The sequence below is a fragment of the Marmota flaviventris genome, chromosome 12, assembly GCF_047511675.1.
Source record: "Marmota flaviventris isolate mMarFla1 chromosome 12, mMarFla1.hap1, whole genome shotgun sequence".
Lineage (NCBI taxonomy): Eukaryota > Metazoa > Chordata > Mammalia > Rodentia > Sciuridae > Marmota > Marmota flaviventris.
In genome coordinates this window covers 29,765,088-29,789,857 of record NC_092509.1, presented here as the reverse complement: position 1 = coordinate 29,789,857, position 24,770 = coordinate 29,765,088, and the positions used below count along the sequence as shown (strand labels likewise).

General features: G+C 34.4%; 1 protein-coding gene and 1 pseudogene across 1 annotated transcript in view; one reads left to right on the top strand and one right to left on the bottom strand.

The window, feature by feature from the left end:
* Nucleotides 1-24,770, top strand: part of Gpr158 (G protein-coupled receptor 158) — a 408,943-nt gene that overhangs the window by 64,033 nt on the left and 320,140 nt on the right. The gene's annotated exons all lie outside the window — the stretch shown is intronic.
* Nucleotides 17,036-17,916, bottom strand: LOC114106251 (WW domain-binding protein 2 pseudogene; annotated as a pseudogene).

Sequence of the window (24,770 nt, the reverse complement as noted above, 5' to 3'; positions counted from 1 at the left end):
TGCTAAATTGTTGCAGTTGCCTTGAACTTGAGCTCCTTCTGCCCCAGTCTCCTGAGATGCTTGGTATTACAGGTGTGTACCAACACATCCAGTTTAGGATTTTTATTTTGACTTCATGTTTTAAATAAATTTGATGAAAATACTAGATAGAATATTACTGTATTTTACTCTTTAAATTTTTCATATTGGATCTTATATGTATATTGAAAATCTCTTACATTCTAAGGCATGTAAAACTGTATGGAATATTCTGTCACCTTAAATATGTGTAAAGAACAATGTATCTGTTAAGCTAGTGCTGTTTATTAATAACTTGAATATTTGATTACTAGTCAGATGGCCTATTCAGGTAATGCCTCAAAAGTGTTGTGAAGATTGGTCTGAAATTTTACACCTATCATTTGGTAATCTGGTCAGCAGCTAATAAATTTTTGTTTTTAACAAGCAATTGTGAATTTAGTGGGTTTTTTGTTGTTGGTGGTGTACAGTCAAGACATTCTTAGGACCAAATGAATACTATGCATATGTGCAGAAAGGAAAATAAGTTTGGTATTTTATTCTTTTGTTGAAATAGTCTACAGATTCAGGCATTTTTTTTAAAATTTAAGTGAAAGACATCACAGTGTTTTCTTTAAATAGTTGTAATAACCGATTGGTAGCTACACACTGGTATTTGCCCCTGCCAAATGAGGTATATGTTGGAGCTAAGGGTGGGTTAGGGATAGGGATGAGTAGAAATAAAATGCTGCACCTTTTCTTCTTGGTCAGAGTTAATTAGGTCTTGAACTATAAAAGTGTGTGGTAGCACAGTCTCTCTGATGGCAGTGTTAGCTTCTCCCTTGCTCCCCATATTCAGTGTTCTTGCTGAGTTTACCAGTATTTTATGAATCCATTTTCTTCTTATTCATACTATAGCTGACTTGGTTCTCAACTGAATCATTTTTTTTTCTTGGACATTTTTTTTTCTTTCATAACTTTAATGAGTTAAAAAATTATGTATAACTTTTTATAGCATAATGTGTTGACAGAGTTGTATCTTATGAAGTGGTTACTGTAGTCAAACAAAACAACATGTTTATTTATTTTTCTTGTGCAAAGAGCACCTACAATCTACTCTTAGATTATTTGAATTCGTGCAGTATTCTCTGTCTTCAGTTTTATTCCTCTTTAATTCATTACTTGTATTTCTGCAAGTGAAAAAATTTTAAAAACACTGATGATGATTGTATCATGCTGATTTTTTTCTTGATAAAGTGTTGCTTAATGCAGTTAAAAGTGCTGGTGTGTGTTCAGACTGCCCATGTTTTTTAGCCTTCCTGTGCCTCAATTTTCTGTAATTAGGGACAAGTCTATGATGAATGTAAAATGCTTTGTGTGGTACATTCTTTATAAATGTTAGCTATTCTCCACAACACTTTGTGAGCTTAAAACTAGTACTTATTTATAATTGTTTGTATTGATCTTATATACTGGACTATAATCTCCATAAAGGCAGAAACCACATCTTTATTTCTAACACTGAATTCAGGTGCTATAACAATGTCTATAATAATGCTTCAGAGATATTTGTTTTGGTTTTCTAAATCTAAATTCCAACTCTGTGTATAATACCAAGCTACCTACTTTCTATGATTCTACCATGCTCTCTCTCGTCTTTCTACATTTATTTGAACATGCTCTTCCTTTGAAATAACACATTATTTCCCACTTCAGCCATCTGATAGGTTCCTGCTTACCCTCTGAAGAAGGTATACTTCTGTGACCTCTTGGTGGCCAGTTTATTGCTTGAGACAAACAAATGGTTGTTTCCACAATCATTTTATTGCTTGCCACAATTATACGTTGCATACATGTTTTATTGTAACACCTATAATACTGTACTAAATTGTTTTGATCATAATTAATCACAATAACTTCATTTATTGGATGTTTTCCCTTTCATTTTGTGTTATGTGTAGGCCTATGTGTACATACTCATGAACACATATATGTGTAGAGTTGTATTTATTCCTCAAACCAGTCCTAGAAAATACCTGTCATTATTCCAGTTTTACATCTGAGGAATCTGGGGTTCATAAAAATTAAGAAATTAATATATATTACATATCAAATAAGAATTTTGATCAGTTGCTGGTACCAGAGTACCCTGAGGCAAGGCTGTGACCTAATCATACATCTCATGGGAAAGGCTGTTCTTGTGGTTTAAGTTCTTGTGTAATATCATATTCATGCAATAGAATATTTTTTATTCTCACTAGTTTTATCACTATTTCACATCCATCAGAGGTTTAGGTGAATTGACCTTGGTCTACCAGGTACTCCCATCTTCTTTCAGGAATGGAAGATTCTAAGTAAAGTCTTTTTACTCTTGAAGATTCCTAGTATCTGAAAACCTTCTTGGATATTTAGCTTCTAAATCTGATTTTAATTTTCTTTGTGTTTTACTTCATTTGAGTCATTGAAAGCAGCTCCAATTAAAATTAATGGTTATAACTCTTATTAGGAAACTTCTATTATCATAATACTATAATCAACTACTGTTATTTTAGAATCACATAAAAACTCTGAATATGCCATAATGACTTAGTTATATGCTTTAGTTTCTTTTGTTTTTGTGAGAGATTTTGTAAAAAAGGAATAAAGAATTCAGAGTAGGTGGCTATACAAATTAGTGATTATTCTCAATTCATCATTGTCAAGTGTTTTTGTCATTTATCTAGATTTGAAAGAATGAATGAATGATACTTTAAAATACTGCATCTCTCTTTTTGACATGTAAATGATGAGCTTTACAAATACTATTTATCTAAATCCATCTAAATCCTCCTCCACAACCAAACTACCAAATTAAAAAATTAGCTTATGTTCTTGACATCAGGTTTTGAAGTGTACATAAGTGTGTACCTGGAAAACCTTACCTTCATAAATTTCAGCTTTCTGTTTCTTTCTCTCATTTTCTTTACTCCTCTCCCTCATTTTCTTTACTTTCCCTTACTTTTAAAAATTTCCTTGTCTCTTCTATTTTCTTCCTTTCCCTCTCCTCTCTTCTGATTTCTTCCTTTTTTGCTTTTCTATCTCGTCTTTCTATTTTTTTTAATCTTTATCTTTACTGCTTCCCAGAAAGAGAAATGAAAACTAGATGCTCTAATTTCCACTAAGTGCTGAACTGTGAAATGGCACAATTTGGACCAAGATCCTAGGAATACCAAGCATTCCTGAAATAATGGTTGATTTTTTTTTAAAAGAATGATTGTACTTTTAATATCTGTTAATGGGTAGAATAACACAATAAATTCCCAATTGCATATAACTAATCACAGCAGTTTTATATACACTTAAAAAATAAGACATTAATGGTCAAGATTTTAAAATTTGAACTAAAATGATTACTTTGTATGGTTTCTTGAGTTTTTTTTTTTTGATAGTTTATGACAGCTGCATGACTCCATGGAGGATTATGAACTGTGAATTATGCACTATTTCCAGAGAGTTTGTGATTTACTTTGTGGCTCAACTAGTTCTGCTTTAAAAATGACATGTAAGACTTCAACCAATCAAACAAAATCAAGAATGGATTAGAAAATAGGATTTATTTCCATGGAAGCCATACCAAATGCCAGTGCAAAGAATCTTCCTTAAGCCTAGTAATCTGCCCTAAGAAATGATCACATTTAGGTCTGTTCTTCAGTACCCCATTAGGAGATCCTCATTGTTATACAAAATTACATATAAGAGGTTGTGAGGGGAATGGGAAAATAAACAAGGAGAGAAATGAATTACAGTAGATGGGGTAGAGAGAGAAGATGGGAGGGGAGGGGAGGGGAGATAGTAGAGGATAGGAAAGGTAGCAGAATACAACAGTTACTAATAGGGCATTATGTAAAAATGTAGATGTGTAACCGACGTGATTCTGCAATCTGTATTTGGGGTAAAATTGGGAGTTCAAAACCCACCTGAATCAAATGTATGAAATATGATATGTCAAGAGCTTTGTAATGTTTTGAACAACCAATAAAATAAATAAATAAATAAATACTCAGGGAAGGTATGTGAATTAGTTAATATAAATGTACAATAAAAATAGGCCACAAAATTAATTTTTCTAAATTTTTATTGTTATTTAAGATATTTGATTTTTTCTTCTTAGCATATTACTATTATACATTTATTGCCATATAATTTGATTTGTGCTTTTAATTAATGGCAAAAATAGATTTAAAGGAAAATAAAATTGAGATACAAATAAAAAATATATATATTCTACTAAATTTCTGTACAAATTTAGCATCACATATTTTATAGGCATTATTTGCATAAAGATTAAAGAAATCTGATAAGTTGTTATGATTAACTTTTCCTGGTTGGTATATACTGCCCTATGTTTTCTCTACTAGAGAAGATATAAACGAATAATTTGTAGAACTCACTCATCTTGCTTATGTCTATGTGCCAATAAATTATAAAATATTTTTCTAAGAGTTTTAAATACTGGGAATATTATAATCAGCTATAATAAAATTTTATTTCTAATTGGAGAAAGGAATATTTAAATGTTCTTCCTCTTCCATTTAATTTTGTATTATTTTTCCAAATTCAAGTTTCAGTGGAGTGTGTGGCTTGAAAATAAATCTACCAATTCAGTATGGTCTTTTCATAGTTGATTGCATAACTTAAAATTTTACTTTTACAAAGTTCTTTCCAAGTTGCAAAATTGACACTAATTAATTATCATTTTTTAAAAATACAAAGATGAAAAACAAAATAAAAAGTTATCTTACACATTTTCTGATTTCCCCCATTAGTCTCAAATTTCACCATTTCCACAACCTCTCTAATACTGGATGAGAGTTTTGTTTTTCAATTTGATGGGTAAAATATGTACTCAATTATTGATTCAGTTTTGGTTTCTCTAATAAAGAATAAGTATAATTTACATTATACTAAAAAAGCAACTCTTTGAATATAATGAAAGCATATCTGGATAGGATTACAAATATATAGCTTACTAAAATTTCCCAATTATGATAGCACCCTTTTTTTTTTTTTGTTTGTTTGTACTGGGGATTGAAACCGGGGACCTTAACCACTGACCCACACTCACAACCCTTTTAAAAAATATTTTATTTAGAGATAGGGCTTCACTGAGTTGCTTAGGCCTCACTAAATTGCTGAGCCTGGCTTTAAACTCATGAACCTCTTGCCTCAGCCTCCCAACCTGCTGGGATTATAGGCATGTGCCAACATTCCCAGCCCCAGTCATGGTGTCTCTAAGTCTGGAAATTAAGTTTGGAGAAACAGAGGAATGGAAATGAAATGGTGTGCTAGCAAAATCTAAAGCAGGTTGGACTCCTATTCATTTGGCTATGTTTTCATTTTCCTATTATCTGAGGCTAATAGAGATCTGTTTTTTTCACTGGTGAACACCATTGCTTGAATCTTTGCAGCCAAAGGTGGATATCAAGAGATTTAAATATTTTGGATACTTTTTGTACCAGTTATAAATTTATTTCCTCACAGTTCAAATTTATACCCCTTTGTCCTTTCTTGTGATGTTGGAGCTGAGCCCTGTAAACATTTCCCTTTTGCCAGCTGGGATTTGATAAGCTTCCAAGTAGATGATGTTTAAAGAGATACTTCTTGAAGAAGAGGATTTTCAAAATGTTTTTTCATTCTTTTTCTGATGATGAGTTGCATCCTGTGGCATGTGAGATAGTGACTCACTCTTTCCTATGGGTTTTGAAGGCACTCGTGGGAAACTGGGGCAGACAGTGGACTTACCTTATGGAGAGTTTCACCAACATTCCCAAAGACCTCTTCTCCCTTCTTTGTGTATTTTGTAGTATTTTCTTTCTTGAACAGATGAAGTTTTTATTTGTCATAGCTCATTTAACATTCCCTTCTATGAATTATATCAACTCTGTAATTTCTTGGAATTACAGTGACTTTGGCCTTCCTGAATTCTCAGTTCCATCTTTTCAATTCAGGAAAATTGTGTGATTTATCTTCTCTGTGATTAGTCCTGAAAAGTCTCTGCAGGCAGTGAACTAGGGAAATCATAGGTCTTCACCCTTTTCTCCTTCTCCCAGAGATTAGTCTTCTGATTTTCTGCGTTCAAATATTTTACATTTCCCCACCCCCCCCACCCCCCCACTTTTCCCCAAGTGTTGTTTATTTAACAAAGTACAGCAAATCTGGTCTTTGTTACTCCATCAGGGTTGGAGTGGAAGTCTATTTCTGTTCTTTTAAATAACCAATTAAACAGCATTATGTTAATTAATATTTTTTAAAAGTGCTATGCACACTAGCATACATGTTTATGCCATTGCATCTGCTTACCACTTTTTTTCACCATATTAAACTGGAAGAGACTTCTCTAGAAAAGAAGAAGTCAAATTATCACTGCTTGTAGATGCTGTGATGCTCTACTTAGAAGATACAAAAAGCTCAACCAGAAGACTGTTAAAGCTAATACAAAATTAAGCCAAGTAGCAGATTACAAAATCAACATATGAAAATTAATAGCTTTCCCTTACATTAGCAATGAATCTCTTGAGGAAATCAGAAAAAACATCCCATTCAGAATAGCCTTAAAAAAAAAAGAAACCTAAGAATAAATCTAACCAAGGAGGTGAAAGACTGCTACAATGAAAAATATAGGACATTGAGAAAAAATCAAAGAAGACACAAGAAGTTGGAAGGGCCTCTCATGATCATGAATAAGCAGAATTAATATTGTTAAAATGCCCACACTACCAAAGAAATACAAAGATTCAATGTAATCTCCATCAAAATACCAAAGACTTTCTTCACAAAACTAGTCAAAGCAATTCTAAGCCAAATAAAGCAATGCTAGAAGCATTACAATATCTGACTTCACATTGTACTGCAGCACTTCAGTAACAAAAACTGCATTGATATTGCCATGAAAACAGACCCACAGACTACTGGTGTAGAATAGAAGATGCAAAGTCAAATCCACATATCTGCAGTTACCCAATCTTTGAAGAGGTGCCAAAAACATATAGTGGAAAAAAGCCTCTAATAAATGGTACTGGGAAAACTGGCTATCCATATGTAAAAGAAAGATTCTTATCTCTTAACCCTGCATAAAAATCAACTCCAAGTGGATCAAAGATCTAGGAATTAGACCAGAAACTATGAAACTCCTAGAAGAAAATCTAGAATTAATACTCCAACATATAGGTGAAGGCAATGACCTCCTCAATAGGACCCCTAAAGCTCAGGAAATAATGCCAAGAGCTAATAAATGGGATGGTATCAAATTAAAAGGCTTTTACATGCAAAGGAAACAGTGTGAAGAAAGAATTTACAGAATGGGAAAAAATCTTCTGACAGAGGATTAATATCCAGAATAAAGAACGCAAAAATACTTTACACCAAAACAAAAGCAAAAACAAACAAACCCCAAATAAAACCCACCCAATTAATAAAGGGGCAAAGGAACTAAATAGACACTTCTCAAATGAAGAAATACAAATGGCCAACAGATACTTGAAAAAATGTTCAACATCATTAGCAATTAGGGAAATGCAAATCAAAACTACCTGAAAATTCATCTCACTCCAATCAGAATGGCAGCAATCAAGAATACAAACAATAAATGCTGGAGAGGATGTGGAAGGAAAGGAACACTTTTACACTGTTGGTGGGATTTTAAATTGGTACATCACTATGGGAATTAAGGAATTAAGTGTGTTCCTCAAAATGCTAGGAGTTGAATCAGCATATGACTTCGATATACTGTTCCTCAGTATTTATCATAAAGAATTGAAGCAATCATACTATAGCAATACATGCATACCCATGTTTATAACAGTACAATTCACAAGAGCCAAACTATGTACTAGCCTACATATCTGTCAGTGGATGAATTGATAAAGAAAATGTCATATATAGCAGCTTCATTCAGCCATAAAAAATGAAATTATATCATTGCAGGATAATGGATGCAACTTGAGAACATTATGGTTAAATGAAATAAGCCAAACTCAGAGAGTCAGGATCATATGTTTTATCTCATATGTGAAACTATAATGCACAAATAAAAAATATTGGAACAAAAAAGAAATTACAAACTGGTTTTCACAGAGGATGTATCATTTAACATTTCCACCAGCCATGTATAAGGGTTCTAGTTGCCTACATTCTCTTCAATCCTTGCTATTGTCTGTCTTTTACAGTCATCTTAGTGGATTTGAAGTTATATCTCATTGTGGCTTTAATTTTAAGTGTATCCTTATGAATCTTTGAGAAACTGAAAAATAAAATTTATTTACATTGTTTAGTCTTTTGATCCAGGAACAGGGTTCTCCACATATTCATACACTTTTACATCATTCAGAAAATGATTGTGATTTACTTGATACATTTATTTCAATATTTGGCTGTTCTGGTGAATTGGAGGATTTGTTCCAATGCAAAGTAAGTAGATATACACTTTCCTAGTTTGTATATATTCCTTGTTTCTAAGACAGGGACTAAACTAAAGGAGTAAAAAGGTGTTTGAGCCATCATTTATAGATTGCTGATTGTCATATCCGTCAGTTTTAAACTTAGTTGAAATCCCTTCATTGATACTAGCACTAATGTGGTGGTCAGTTCTAGTTTTAGTTGTCTTCTGTGTCTTCAGGGACACTCTAATAAGAATTTATAAATGGCAACACGGGCCTTCACCAAATGTCATTGTGAACTGAGTTTATTTTCTTCCATTCTGGGCACAGTATTCCAGACAGATCCAGTCATCGAAGAATACTGTCATACCATGTGTATTTGCTCTATTTTTTTATAGTGATGTCTTGACATATTCAATTTTGCCAAATGTTTTCCTAAAGCCAAGAACTGCTAGGTCTTTGTTACTCCCCTGCTTTACCAACTCGGTAAAATGTTTTATGGACTTTTGGGAGCTATCCATGATCCAAACTAATATACATTATTATTATTATTATTAACATTCCTCTATCTTTCCACCTATGTATATAATATATAATAGTATCTACTTCATAGTTTTAAGAATATCATTTATTCAATGATAGATGTTTATTTATTTTCCACTAGTTACATGTGACTAAGTTTAAAATTCAGATAAAATAAAATCAAAATTTAATTCTAAGCTGTAGTGGTTTATTTCAAGTGTGTTATGGCCACGTATGGTTAGTGAGTATCTAATGTATGGGACAGAACAGAAATGGACATTTCCTTTATTGGGGAAAGTTCTGTTGCACATGCTGACATATTGGTATCTATTAATTGCTTGGTTCTGGTTTAAGACATTGAAAATACTATGTTAAACAAAAAAATCCAATAATATATGTCAGGCACTTAAAACTATAATAATTAGCATTTGATATATTTTTAATTTTAATTATCATTATCATCTGTTGAATACTGACTTTTGATAGCATATAGAATACCAGAACTAGAGAGATTTAAAAAATTAGTGTAATACACAGTTTATATCTTCTAAGGTTCACAATCTGGTGGAAATAGAACATCTATCTTAATAATACAAGATAAAAAGCAAAAAAAAAAATACTACAGATTTCCAAGGGCATCAATTAATTAGTCACTTGGGATTGAAATTACTAATAGAGTATTTTGTATCTAAGTGAAGATTATATTATTCCATTCAAATGAATTGATATCATAAGTGTCAAATAAGTGCTCTCAGTGTTCAAAGATTAAAGTGTTCACTTTTGACTGAGGTGCTTAGGAAAGATCTCAGGACTTAGTTCTTTAAGAATAGGAAGAATTTTGATTAGAAATGTATGGTTTTAGTCCGCTTTCTGTTGCTAAAACAAATTATCTGAGGCTGCATAATTTATAAATAACAGAGGCTTACTTAGCGCATGCTAAGTACAAGAACATGGCACTGACATCTTTTGCTTTTGGTGAGAGGCAAGTACTGTTCCATGCATGATGCAAAAATGGGAAGGAAAGTGAGTGTGTGTGGAAGAAATCACATTGTGAGAAAGGAAGCAAGAGACCAAGCTGAGGAAGCCAAACTTGCTTCATAACAACCTATTCTTGAAGTAAATATCACACTCTCACTGTCACTACATTTATTCCTTATGTACTTAATACCTAGTGTGCCTGGTGCACTGTCTACTGAAAGAGTGAATGGGTGGTTTATGAAATTAGGGTGGAAGAAATAAGCAGACGTTTATATCTTGTACTTTGTGCTAGATTTATACGCGGTAAGACATAGGAACTTTTCAGATATCCAAATCAAAATTTAGTACCAAGAAATGATAAATCAGTAAATATTTACTAATTGTGAGTAGAGCTGTCTTTCAGATGAAATTTCTTAAAATTCTTTACTTTTGAGCCAAGGTTTACATTGATGAAGACACCCAGCCATTTGGACAAACTTTCTCAATAGTTTATTTTCTTACTACTTGTTGCTAGTATGTTGATTAAGTGGACATATTTCCTTAAAATGGATCATTTTTATTTTTAATAAGAATGTGGAGAAAGTGATGAGTTCTGAGAATAATTGGATTATGACTACTTTTGATGCTAAGGACATTTCCAGAGGAGTGTTTGTTTTTCTATATAATTTTTAACTAACCTATTATTCAGAGCTGAATTTTTACTTTTATATTGAATAAAATAATAATACTCTTCTGATTTTTAAAATCTTGTTATATGGTTTACTGGACTTCAGTAAACAGAATGTACAACTAATTTTTTACTTTGATACAACTGAATTCTTATGGCACTGGGATAGTTGCTGGCTGATTAAAATAAACTTTTCTGTACCTAGACTCATTGAGACAGACAAACCAAGGGAGGCATTTTGCACTTAATAAATAGTAAAGTATCTATCCTCAGTATATCCTTAACAATGCTGATAAATGAGTACACGAATGATTTGAATAAATGAAATGTTTATATAGACTATATGGCATTTTTTTCTGAGCAAATTACCAATTCAAAAGATTTCTCACTGGCCATATGGGTTTGTGGAATTTGAAGGGAAAGACATACACAAAAAGGAAGCAGCAGCTGTTGATAACATAAAACAACCTAGGACACACTTAGGGTAATTAATCCACAGATGTAGAAAAACTTGGCAGTAGTAGGTGAATCTTCATTACATTAAATAGTATCAGAAGCTAGATGGATGGAGTGTACCAGATGCTGATATAGAATAAAATTTCAAAATCTGGACAGTAGAAAAGCTGGTCATTAATTTTATGGAAAATATGTAACCATTAATTAGAATCATAGACTTTAAAAACCTTACAAATAGAAATGAATTTATATAGATAAACAAAAGCTTCAGTGTTTTCTGAGTGATTGAATTCCTTGGAAAAAACTAATTTGGTTGTAAGGTTTGTCTCTACAATTCTTGATTTCCTTTTACTCTACTGATAGATGAATGAAAGCAGTATGTAAAGGTCAACTAGGGAAAAAGACATCATTTATTAGAACTGTTAACATAAACGTTTTTGGATAAACTCTCACGCATTCTCCTTATCAGATATCTTTGTTCACTTGGTTGGAAACATTTTAGATTTAGACTGAATTTTCCTTTACTTAAGATTAATAACAGAATAATGTATACAAGAAAAATTATTCTATTAACTTAACTTTTGAATGTACTCTCTCTTTTTTATTTTGATCATTTTTTGTCAATGAAATATGAGTTATTAGAGTCTTGCTGCTATATTCAGGGAATCTCAGAGAACATATATTGTGTGGTCTGTTTTAAGACTCATTAAAATAGAAATAAATTCAATAGGTATACATGTTTTCTTCATTGTATTCCTGAGAAATTAGTTAGTATCAAACTTGTTAATCCAGTAGATACCTAGTTCTTGGCCACACCAAATCTGGAATTCACTCTCCTGGTAACATGGCAGGTTCCAGGCCATAGTTCATAAAACTGAAGTTGAGACAGAAGACAGAGTATCAATGAGTAACTGTTACTGGTAGATCAAGTATAATGTCATTATACCCTCAAGGACATCCATATTTATTTTATCCAATTTAGCTAACTAACCTCCCTTCCTATACCTTCTTCTCAAGATACACTGTTTCGCTAATATGTCCCACTATTCCTTTTTCTAGATCCTTTTACTTATTGTGTTCAACTTGCCTAGAATGTTTCCTCATTCTGGTTAAATTTACCAGTTCTTCGAAAACCTATTACCTCAATGATTAATAGGAGCAAACTATATTTTGCTCTAAAGTGGAGGGAATATTCTATATTATGCTGCTCACTTTACTCTTTAATCATGCATTTTTTTTTGTAACTTACTGCATGTGTTTCAAAGTCCATCTCAAATGGATATTTTTAGAAGACCTTTCCTAAATTACCTATCCCTTGTTTTGAAGTTCTTGAGAAAAAGAGTCAAATTTAGTCAAATGCCTATGATTCTATGTCATTCTCGACTTCTGCTCATTCTTCCAAACTAGTTTAGATATCAACTACTCTGTGAAAACAGTTTGATCCCGAAGGAATATTACTTTAACATAAGTTGTCATAGCACTTCATAGCACTTTTTCATACCACAAGTTTGTGTCTGTAATCCTTTTTTAAAATCATGCTCATCTAGGTAGACTATATGACTTGTTTATCATGTGTCCCCAGTGCCAGCCACAGATTTGGTGCCTGACACAAAATGGTTAATCAATAAATTGTTTAACGAATGTTCAAAACTGAATCCTTCATATCCAGTAAGATTAAGTTATTTAAAGGTTTCTTTTATGTGGCTTTTATGTTTAGCATACATTATTATATAAAGAAAATGTAATAATTATATGTTACCTGTTCCTATGTGACTCTAGTTTAGTAGGGGAAATAAAAGGAACATTGGAGGAGACTTGATAGGCAGTAAATGTTCATAAGCTTTTGGGGGACTGATTTTCCTTCCCCAAGTCCAATAATTTTAGTCTCACCCCACCCATTTAGGAGTCTTTTTTTCTATTCACATAATCATAGACATTTCATGGTATAGTTATCTGGACTTTAAAAAATAAATAAACGCAGTTGCTAATCTCACAAGCAAAGACTCTAATGAATTTCTCTACTCTGCTATTATCACTACTGTCTTATGGTTCATACATTTGGTAGCTGCTTCATATATTTCTTTATTTCTCAGTGATTTCATGCTCCAGTTCTCGAGTAATACCAGAAATCTGTCAGGGCAGGAGCCACTATTTTTCTTTATGTATTTTCTTTTGCCCATCATATTTTAAGACAGGAGCATCCTACATATGCTAGAATTGAAATTCTATAGTACTACCTATCTGAGTATAATTCATATTTTAGAATAAAATGGTGACATTCAACAAGATCAGGGAAGGTGTGCAGAAATCCAGAGGAATCTAGATGAATCCACTGTTAAATACCTCCTTATTTTATGTCTGCTTTGGGGATTATACAATCCCCAAAGGAGATCTGAGTCCTTATTCTATATTTCAAGCTCAGCTTTGGTTTGTCAGACAGCTCTGTCTTCAGTTCTGAAACAGTGAGGCATTTGAGAAGTAGGGATACTCATGATTCCAACACCATCCTGGATAAATGTTGGAAGATCATGGACAAAAAATGATCAATGGGGGCTGGAGCTGTAGCTCAGTGGTAGAGCACTTGCCTCGCAGGTGTGAGGCACTGGATTTGATCCTCAGCACCACATAAAAATAAATAAATGAATAAAGCTATTGTGTCCATCTACAACTGAAAAGATATTTTAAAAAAAGATCAGTGAAGATAATTTGATGCTCCTCAGAGTGTAAATAGTTGCCATCTTGGGGTTCTTATCTCTTTTTTTAAAAAATATTTCTTTAGTTGTAGATGGACACAATACTTTTATTTTTATGTGGTGCTGAGGATCAAACCCAGTGCCTCATACTGTAAGGGTACGGTGAAGCGTTGGAGGAAGAGACCACCAAGAGACTGACTCATGCAATTGCAGAAGGGGATTTATTGGGGATCCATTCCAGCACGCTGGGGCTCCATGCTCACTCAAGAAGGGAGAGCAGCCCAGAGCCCAGAGCAGGGGCTGAGCACTGCTTAAGTACACTTCTTGGGGAGGGCGGGGACTTTACATACATCACAGTCTCCTTTAACAAATCATCATACACCGCGGGAAAATCAAACAACAATTCCTAAACATGATTAGTTCATTCATTGGCGGGAACAGGTCGGGCGGGGGTGATTGGTTACTCCTAAGTGGGGTACACATTCAAACTGATTGGTTTAGGCCCTGTGATGCAAGATCGCACAGGGCCCTAGGCTATTAATCAACTAAATGGCCAGTAGGGTCTTTTCTTAACTGCCTCAGGAATTTCAGGTTCTGGGTGTAGCAGAGGAACTTAACAATACCTAGTCCTTCACTTTTTAACTCAGGCCTTGCAGCTTAGGAACTTTACAATGCCCGGTCTTTTACATTTTAACTCAGGCTTTGCAGTTTAGAAGCAGCTTAGAAACTTTACCCTTTCAATACATGCTAGGCAAGCACTCTACCACTGAGCTACAACACAAGCCAGTGTCCTTACCTCTGAATACTTGAATGTTTTCTTATCCTAAAACCAATTAATTGATACTTAACCTTATTTTTCCTAGATTTCTGGTTTATTTAACCAGACCTGCATATTTCTTTTGGGTCTGCTCTTGACACTTGATTTCATTAATGCTACAATTCTCAGAAAAACTGCATTACACTCTGTATTTGTTGGCTCATTGGGCATTGCCTATCATTGTTGAGAGCCACAGCCTAGTCAGAATGATGCCTGGCATTTGCCAGAGGGAATGGTTGAAAGGTGATGCCAGGGAACCATTGAGATGATGATTTGAGTTAAGCTATATATAATTGCTGTGATCCTGAATTGATTGTATTGTATATTTGACCTTTACTGTCGGGCAATAGGGCGGCTCTTGCTGCCTCCAGCGCCTGCTACTTTGGAGTTCCCATGAGTTCTCATGGGGGTTCAGAGAGATTGGACAGAGCCTGGTGGAGGGAGTGTGTTCCCGTGTGGTGTGTGCAATGCCGGTGAGAGTTGGGGAATAAAGAGTTGCTGTTTGAATCTACAAGGCTTTGTGGCGGCTCGGTTATTTGTGCCCAGCCAGACTGCGGCATATCATAGTCACTGTTTTGTATTTCTTCATCATCCTAAACCATTCTTTGTCCCAAATAGTAGTTCTGTCCATTGTTCCTAGAAAATATAGAAGTATCTTCAAAAGCATCTTTAGGTATTGGGGTGCTTAGGGAAGTAAGGGAAGAACCCAAGGGGGGAATCAGTGTATAGGTTATCAAACAACTTGTCCCCCACACTGAAGGGATCATTATAGGTCTGATTTTCAAGGATGGCCCTGGTCATCACTTCTGTGTGTGAATGAATCATGAATTGAACAACAACAACAAAAATCCAGTTAAAATATTAATGTGAAATAAACTCTGTTTGTACCTTGGGGGAGAAACAAAGTTTCATACCACCAGACAGGGTGGTATACACATAAAATTCCAGCTACTTGGGAAGGTAAGGAAGGAGGATCATAAATTCAAGGCTAGTTTCAGCAATTTAGCAAGACCCTCAGTAACTTAATAAGACCCTGTCTCAAAATAATAAAAAGAACTGGGGATATAGCTCAGTGGTAAAACACCCATGGTTTCAATCCCCAGTACTAAAAAAATAAAATCTCATGAGGATCATGAGATCTGATTATTTCTATTAGCATATGAAATGCAGTGTTCAATGAAGAAGAGAGGATTTTTTTTAAAAAAAAAAGCTGCATAAACTGTAACTTAGAACCTATTAACATATCTGGAGTATGACTCACTCTTCAAATAAAACTGAATTCCAGTTGATTTTTTTCATGTATGTTGGGTGGGAGGTGGAGTGTAAGACTGTGATTATCAACCATGGTTTGTGATAGCTTGGACAATCTCCCAGGTTGTGGTAAATTTTGTTTTTAAACCTATAAATTAAAAAAAATGCTTACTAAACACTTGCCAATGAATATTTATTTTATTTTTTTAGTACTGGGGATTGAAACCATGGGTGCTTTACCACTGAGTTACATCCCAGTTCTTTTTATTATTTTGAGACAGGGTCTTACTAAGTAACTGAGGGTCTTGCTAAATTGCTGAAACTAGCCTTGAATTTATGATCCTCCTTCCTTACCTTCCCAAGTAGCTGGAATTTTATGTGTACACCACCCTGCCTGGTGGCATGAAACTTTGTTTCTTCCCCAAAGTGCAAACAGGGTTTATTTCACGTTAATATTTTAACTGGATTTTTTTTTGGTCAAATAGGTAATTCTCTTTAAATAACCACCTCTCCTCCCTTGGTGTCTGGTCCAGGAACAAATGAGCAAATCTTTGCAGGTCCAGTGGGCATGATGCTTAAAAGGGAGGGGTAGGCTTAGGAGCTGGCAGCAGGCTATGATCAGCACACTGGATTGGGGGTCATTCTTTCTCAGCCTACCCTGTAGCCTCCAAATGGCATTATGGGGTGGACATGGACATGTGCTTTATGGCTCCAGGTGAGAAGCCCTTATTGGGGGAAGAGAGATTATAAGGAAAAGAAATTCCAGTATCACTAGCAAGGGAACTGAGGGACTTCTTTTCCAGCCGCAGTGGGCTTCCCCTGAAGCCACAAAACCCTGGAGGCTGGTTGTAAAGCTCCTGAAGTCAGAAGTGGCAACAGAATGACCAAGGACAGAGAAGGCAGGCCTGGCTGAGTGGAATGTGGGCTGACAGTCAGGAGGGACAGTGGCCTTCCAGCACCAGTGGAAGGAATGTGAGCAGGGTGTGGTAGGGCCTTTTGGCTATGAGGAAGACATGGCTGGTTTGATGGAGCTCACAAAGCTGAATGCAGAATGGCTACCAGACTGGTAGGGGCTGGACTGAAATAAAGGAGGTGGCCAGATAGTGAAACAGGAACAAAGGGAATATCCCATTCTCCCAAGCCAGCCCCAGAAATGGTAAGAGGGGCACTGTGGGCTGATTTAGCTGGGAAGCTGGAAGGACACCTCTACAGAAGCCAGAGGCCTTGCCTTCCCACAACATTAGTTCCTGGTAACTTTTACAATAGGACCTGGGGAAGAACAGGCTTCCCCTAGCCAGATGCAGTCCCATAAGGGAGTAAGAAAGGCCAATGAGGGTGGGGGCAGGGAAGTGGGCAGGGTCCACTGAGTCTTCTTGTATTCTGAAGAGTAGTAGGGAGATGGTGGAGGCTAGCTTGTGGGCACATAGACATTGTGTGGGTTGCCTGGGTTATAATAGGTGATAGCAGCTGCTTCTGGGGCCTTGGCCTCAGTTGCAAGAGTGGAAGGGACATTAGGGACACTGACTGGAGCATGGGTCCCAGATATGGTAGTGGCAGGGACTGCATATATCCCATGGTGCCATGCATCATGGGAGATTTTTGGATAGAACTCAGGTGGGGGTGGTGGATAGGGGTACATTCCATTTGCAGGGTGTACATTCCATTGGTCACTGGTGTGGAAAAGACATAGGCCCCACTGGGAATGTAAGGGTACCCATAGGCTCCATTGGGGGAGGCTTGAGATATCACCTGGAGCATTCCCTGACCAAACCTGGTGTGCCCCCTGCTGTGAAGATCAACTTGTATAAAGCAGAGCCTTTCCATCTGCCTCCTCCTTCAGCCTCCACTATTTTTTGGACATAGTTCGCACCAAATACAGGCTGCTTGAGCTCATAGTCCTTCATGAGATAAAATGGCATCATGAAGGACTGCATGGCATCCTTCCCCTTGGGTAGAAAGATGACCTGGTAAAGGGGTAAGGTAGATAGTGCACTTCTTGGTTCCTATGGAGGCCTCTGGAGTATTTTTCATGTAATTAAATGGAAGTTCCACATGATCATAGGACATTAGGATGCTCTCATGTCTAGTTCCTAGAAGATATAGAAGTATCTTCAAAAGCATCTTTAGGTATTGGGGTGCTTAGGGAAGTAAGGGAAGCGCCCAAGGGGGGGAAATCAGTGTATTGGTTATCAAACAACTTGAGTTAAGCTATATATATACTCTACTGCTCTCTAAGTTGTTCTTGTTGAGTGCCATAGTTTCTCCCATGAGACCTTTTTTTTTCTTTTAAGAGTAGGAAAAGGTGCTTTGAATTGGTCCCACCATAGAGAATACTTTTTACTGAGGTATTGGAAATTATATTTCCAGCATAGTCAGCAGACCTATTTTTTTTTTTTTTTTTGTAATTTTATTAAGAATACTGAGAAGGATGGGAAGTGAAGCTAATGGTGAAATCAAGTCTGAATCTTGAAAACATCAAAGAACTATTTCAGATATAGCTAAAATTATGAAATGTTTTATAATAGTTAATTTTACATTAAGTTAGGCATCATTTGATTAGCATTATATAATTGTTATTATAGAAGAAAGATATTCCAAAGCTAATTAGAACCTGTATTTTAATGTATATATTTGTTTCTGTTTCATTCTTCCCATTAGGATCAGACAGGGCTGTTGCTGGTACAAACCTACTCTAAATTTTTGGAGGATTATTAACAGAAATGGTGAATCAGTGCCCTTAACCCCATTAAAGGCTTTAACCTCCTCTGTCCATTGGAAAAGCTCATTTACAGTAATTTTTAAGGGCTTGTTCTTTCTGAGTTAGTGGAAATGCCAAGTTTGGTATTGTAGAACACAAATCATAAAAATATAAATTTTATCTTTCAAGGTGATGACATTTTGGCAAAGGGGTGGGGAGAGAGAATTAACTATGTAGTAGAATCCAACAAATAATATTTCATTACCATTTCTTGGTTTGTATAAAATATATTTTTTAAATTGGTTTAGTTCAATTTTTTAAAAAGATTTTTTAGTTGTTCATGGATGCAGTATCTTTATTTTGTTTATTTACTTTTATGTGGTGCTGAGGATCGAACCCAGTGCCTCACAGTGGAGGCAAGCACTTTACCGCTGAGCCACACCTCAGCCACCAGTTCAGTTCAAATTTAAAATTTTTAAAAAATATTTTTTAGTTGTCAATGGATTTTTTTACTGTATTTATTTTTATGTGGTGCTGAGGATTGAACTCAGGGCCTCATGTATGCCAGGCAAGTGCTCTACTACTGAGCCACAATCCCAACCCCAATTCAATGTACAATTTACTTTTTTTATTTGTTTTATTTATTTTTTATTAGTTGCACATGACAATACACTGATCTTGACATATATACTTGAATCAAATGGGGTATAATTTCTCATTTTTCTAAGTGTACAGGTTGCAGAATCACATTGTTATACAGACACGTATATACATACAGCAATACTAGTGTCTATTTTATTCTATTAGCAATACTAGTGTCTATTTTTATCTCCCCAATTTACTTTTAAAAATAAAAATTATTTAAAAAACAAAAAAAGTATTTTTCAAATATTCAATTAGAATTTCTGACTGAGACACTACCAACTGAAAAACCACTAAAGCTATAATATTTACTGTTAGTTTAACTCAACAAATATGTGAAAGACTATGAGCTAGCTAGCCATTATGGTGGATAGAACAATAAAAACATGGAACCTGCCCTTAAGGAGCTTAACATCTTGTTGGGTGTGGGGTTAAGGGAGTATACATGGAGCAAATAGCACTTAGGCAATTAATGATTAGATACTAGGAGATCTAACTTTTAAAGCGATTAATGGTGACTCCTACATAAACAAAATAATTTTTATAGAAGTTAAATGGTTACTTCTTCATGCAAATTTTTTATAAATGAGGATTTTGGGATGCAACACTTTGGCAAGCATGGGGTACTTTCCATTGTGCCTTCATTATGCTCTTAGATGTTATAGAATAGGCATTCTGGTCAGTATGAAGGAATTGTATACATTTGTTAATAAGTGTTGAAGAGTGGCCTCCAAATGAACTGATTATTCCGAAATCATTCCATTGGAAGACTCAGATACTTTATTGAGGGCTGGTGTTGCCTTTTAGCCAACTTGGAGATTTTTGGGAATGTGCAACAATATTAACAGAAAAGATCTGATTTGTTTTTCTCTAACATTGTTTCTAGCATTAAATGATATCATTCTCCTCTTCTTAGGAATGTTATTTGCACTCTAACGTCAGATGACAATTTGTTTTTTATTGAATTAAAACTTGGTGGTATGTCAACTATATTATTAAATTATTTCCTTAAATACCTTTGAACACTGAACTTAATTTTGAACAAAAATAATTTCTTTAACAAGTTATAGTGAATTTTCTTTTTTTAAGAATGTAATTTAATTTCTTCTTTAGAATAGAGAAGGGGTCTCTCTTTGAGCCTATTACTTATTGGACCTAATTCTAAGATGTATTGCATTTATGCTCATAAAAGATATGAAAAATCATTTTCAAATTTATAGAAAGCTTGGATAAAAGGGGAACTCTAAATCTGGGAATCCACCTTCAACTTTAAAGAGATTGGAAGGAAATTGATTCTCAGGTGATAATTTTGCTCAGAATCTTCTTTGACATAGTCAGAATATAATTATAGAAAGTATGTGATTTTTAGAAGCCCACTGTGGAAAAGATATTTGTAAGGTAATGACATCAGGTGTTCTGTCTCTGGATTCCTGCAATTCTGGATGCTATTTTCATCAGTCTTTCCAGTTATGTAAATTACTCATATTCATTCTCTCTCTCTGCCCCACTTCTCCCCACCTCTTGTTCTTTTACTTAGAGCAATTTTAGCACTAACTGCTCCAAGTAGATAATTTTGACTAGGATGTCTTTTTTTCTCTCATATTCTCTTATAGCTTTCAGTATATCTGAGTTCATCTTTGTCCATCATATCACCAGGTACCTGATGGATGGAAGATTAGAATTGCTGAGTTTTATTTCTTAAATGCTGTTATTAGTTTTATTTTGCCACATGACAAGTTATCTCAAAGTTAATTGCTAAAAAAAAATTTATCTCAGAGTTTATTAGGTCAGATGGAGAGTCTTTGGCTTAAGGTTTCTTGAGATCTAAAGATTTCAGTTAGGGCTATGGTTTTTTTCAGGAGCTTGGAGTCCTCTTCAAAGTTCATGGTGGATATTGGCAGAAATCACTTCCTTGTGGTTATATGACTGAGGTACCTGTTTTCTTGCTGGATGTCAGCCAGGGGTTAGGCTTGGCTTCTAGAGGCTGTCCTCAGGTCCTTTGTATTTCTCTTACAACCTAGAGGCTTGTCTCCTCTAAGGTAGTGGGCGAATCTCTTCCCCTTTTGAATAACTCTTCACCAGATTAAGTCAGAACTATCCAGTATTATTTCTCTTTTGACTAAAAATATCAACTTACTGGGGATTGCATCTAAAAAAGTTCTCATCTTAGTCATGTTACATAACTTAATCATGGGAGTAAAATTTATCATTTTTACAGTCCTGTCCACACTCAAGGAGAGGGCATTATAAAGGGTATTTGAAATAGGGGGCAGGAATTTTGAGGACCAGCTTAGAATTCTTTTTTTTCTACATATGCCATGTCTTTTCAGAATGGGTTTCTGTTTTCAGCATTGGTTCAGAATTGAGGTGTTGACTTGCTGGCCTGATTCCTCTGGCTAGAGTTTCAAGAATTATACCGAATAGAAGTGGTAAGAGTGGACATCCTTACACCCTTGTCTTGTCCCTGATTTTAGAAAAAACTGAAAGTTTTTTTTTCTCATATAATGTTTAGGTAAGTCTGCCTTTGTAATGTATAGGTAAATTCTTTTATGCCTAGTTTCTCCATTGTTTTTAACATGAATATTTAACTTTTTTTTTCTTTAAATCAAAGACTCCTGCATCTTTTGAGATGGCCATATAGTTCTTGTTCTTAATTCTGTTTACGCGGTGCATTGCAATTATTGATTTGTGTATGTTGAACCAACCTTGTGTCACTGGGATGAAGCCCACTTGGTCATGTTTATTATCTTAATATGTTTTTGAATGTGGCTTGCTAATATTTTATTAATGATTTTTTTATATCTATGTTCATCAGAGATATTGTTCTATGGTTTTTTTTTCCCCTTTAGAAAACTAATTCTATGAGGTACATCTAACTACCAGAACACTTTGTGCTCAGAATCAGATGGAAAGGTATAAGCCATTTGAGAGAGAACTGTGTAAGAAAGTGGCCATTCAGGTCACTTCATCACCCCTAGATAAAGCATTCACTTATTCATTTATGCATCCAACATACATTTAATATAGAACTTAATTGCATTATAGGCACCATAATGATTCTTATATTTGTTATTTAGCTTAAAAATAAAAATGCTTCAGTACAATCAATGTTCATTGAACCAGGGACCTCTTTTAGCCTTTAAATTTGGCTGTTAGAATGATTTCTTTCTCCCTTCCTTCATTCCTGTATTTATCAAGAAATATAGCATACATACAAATGAATGTATATAATATATGTTAATAGGATAAATAATAATAATAAAATGAAGACCTGTGTAAATACAATTCAGCTTCTAAAATAAATGTTTGAAGTCTCTTGTGGGTATTTTCCAAAATACATCTTGTCTCTACCAAGAAAACTACTCTGTTTTTTAAGAACTTTTATAATCTTTTATTTTTTTTATTTTTTAAATTATTTCTTACATACATGTGGAGTGCATTACATTCATAATATAATCTTTAAAAAATAATTTCTTTGCCATTTTTTATAGTTTTACTATGTATTTACATCTCTAAGTAACAAAAGTTTTAGTTTTAATGTTTCAAATATTTTATAAATGCAAATTTATATTTGTTTTACTTAATGTAAAGTTTTTGATATTGCAGTGGATATTCTTGGCTATTTTTATTTATTCTATTTCAGTGTTGCATACTATTGTTTGACTATATACACTTTAATTTTTAATTCTGTGGTCAATGAATGCTTAGACTTTTCAGTTTTCCATTTTCTGTTTTTTTTTTTTTTTTGTCAGTAGCATAGATTCAGTAAACATCCTTGAACATGTCTCATTAGTGCATGTATGAAGAATTCTAAGGAATAGAATTTCTTGGCCATAGAAGGTAGATATGATCTACTCTATCATCTAGTGCTAAATTGTTTCCTAAAGTTTCTGTACCAATTTGCACTCCTACTAGAAATTTTATGAGAGTTCCAGCGCTTAACCTTACCTGCAGCCCTTGGTACTAACTCTTTGATTGACAAGGAAATGTTAGTTTGTTTGGGCCGCTGTATAATTTGCCATAAACTGAGTGGTTTATGATCAACAGAAATGTATTTCTTGCATTTCTAGAGGTTGAGATACACAAGATCAAGGTATTAGCAGTTTCCGTGTTTGATGAGGGCTCCCTCTTCTGGTTCACAGATGGTACCTTCACCCTTGTGTTCATGTGGTAGAAGGCAAACAAATTCCCTTAAAAAGGGCCTCTGTTAAGGGCACTAATCTCATTCAAGAGGGCTCCACTTTTATGACTAGTAACCTCCCAAAGGCTTTGTCTCTTGATACAATCACATTGGGAATATAGGTTTCAACATATGAATTTTAGGGAGGCACAAACATTTAGACCATAGCAGTGGCAGTTGTAAAGTAACATTTTATGGGGGTTTAAATTTTTATTTGTTGAAATGAAATTGCTAACGAGATAAAGTTTTTATGTGTATGATTATTTATCTTTAATGTTTCTGCTATGTGAAATACCTATTTTGTTTTGTTTCTTTTGTGTTGCTTAGCCCATTGATTTGTGAGATTTTATTGTATTTGAATTCTTTGATGACTTAATATAATGTAAATATTTTACCTTTTATTATGACTTGTCTTGTTTTGGTTCTTTTTATAGTGTCTTTGAGGAACTAAATTTTGTGATTGTAGTCTTATAAAGTATTTCCTTTATTATCTGTGCTTTTTGTATCTTATTTAACAAATCTGTTCTTATCTCAAAATAATAGAAACATTTTCTTTTTAAAATTTTATTATTATTATTATTTTTGGTGGTGCAGGGGATTGAACTCATGGCTTTGTGCATGCAAAATAAGAACTCTACCAACTGAGTTATATTCCCAGATCCCAATTGAAACATTTTCATAATTACTTTTATGAGTTTGAAGTTTAACTTTATCCATTCAGAATTGATTTGTTATAACAGAATAGAGGAATTCATCTAATTTTTGTCAATTAAACTAAAGGTAAGCACACTTTTTGTAAAGGACAGGACAAAAATTATTAAAGGAACATCTTTAATCTGATACCCTCTAAAAGAGATGTAGGTTTTGTCTTGTGTTCTCCTATGTAGCTGATTAAAACTCAGGACCTAGGTTTGAAACAATTGCTAGCCCCAAAGCAACTCCTAGTTCCCCTGCTATTTATTATTGTGGATTTGTGCTTAATTCTGGCCTCTTAATTTCTTGTCAACTGAGCAAGGCATAAGAAAACAATATAAAAATATTAACATTTTTTTGTTGTGGTCTGCCTGGAGATTATGTGAACATGTATTTTTCTATATTGCCAAAACCAGTGTTTCCCATTTGACTTTGCTTATAATCATAGAGTTTTGCCATAACTAGCCTACCTGACCACAGCTCCACTTTATATCAGTGGTTCTCTAGCCTTGCTGCACGTTAAAACCACCTGGAAAGCTTCTAAAAGTTCTGGTGCTCAGGCTACACTCAAGATTAATTAGATTAGAGTATCTCAGGCATTACTAATTTTTGAAGCTCCCCACAGAATTCCATTGTGCAGCCAAGGTTAAGAACAATTGTTTAAAATTCAGCTGTTCATTTTGATTCATGTCTATTCCAGTTCACCTGCCTTTTTTCACTTTACTCAACCAAATAGCTCCCCTCTAAAGCTAGGTGTCCACA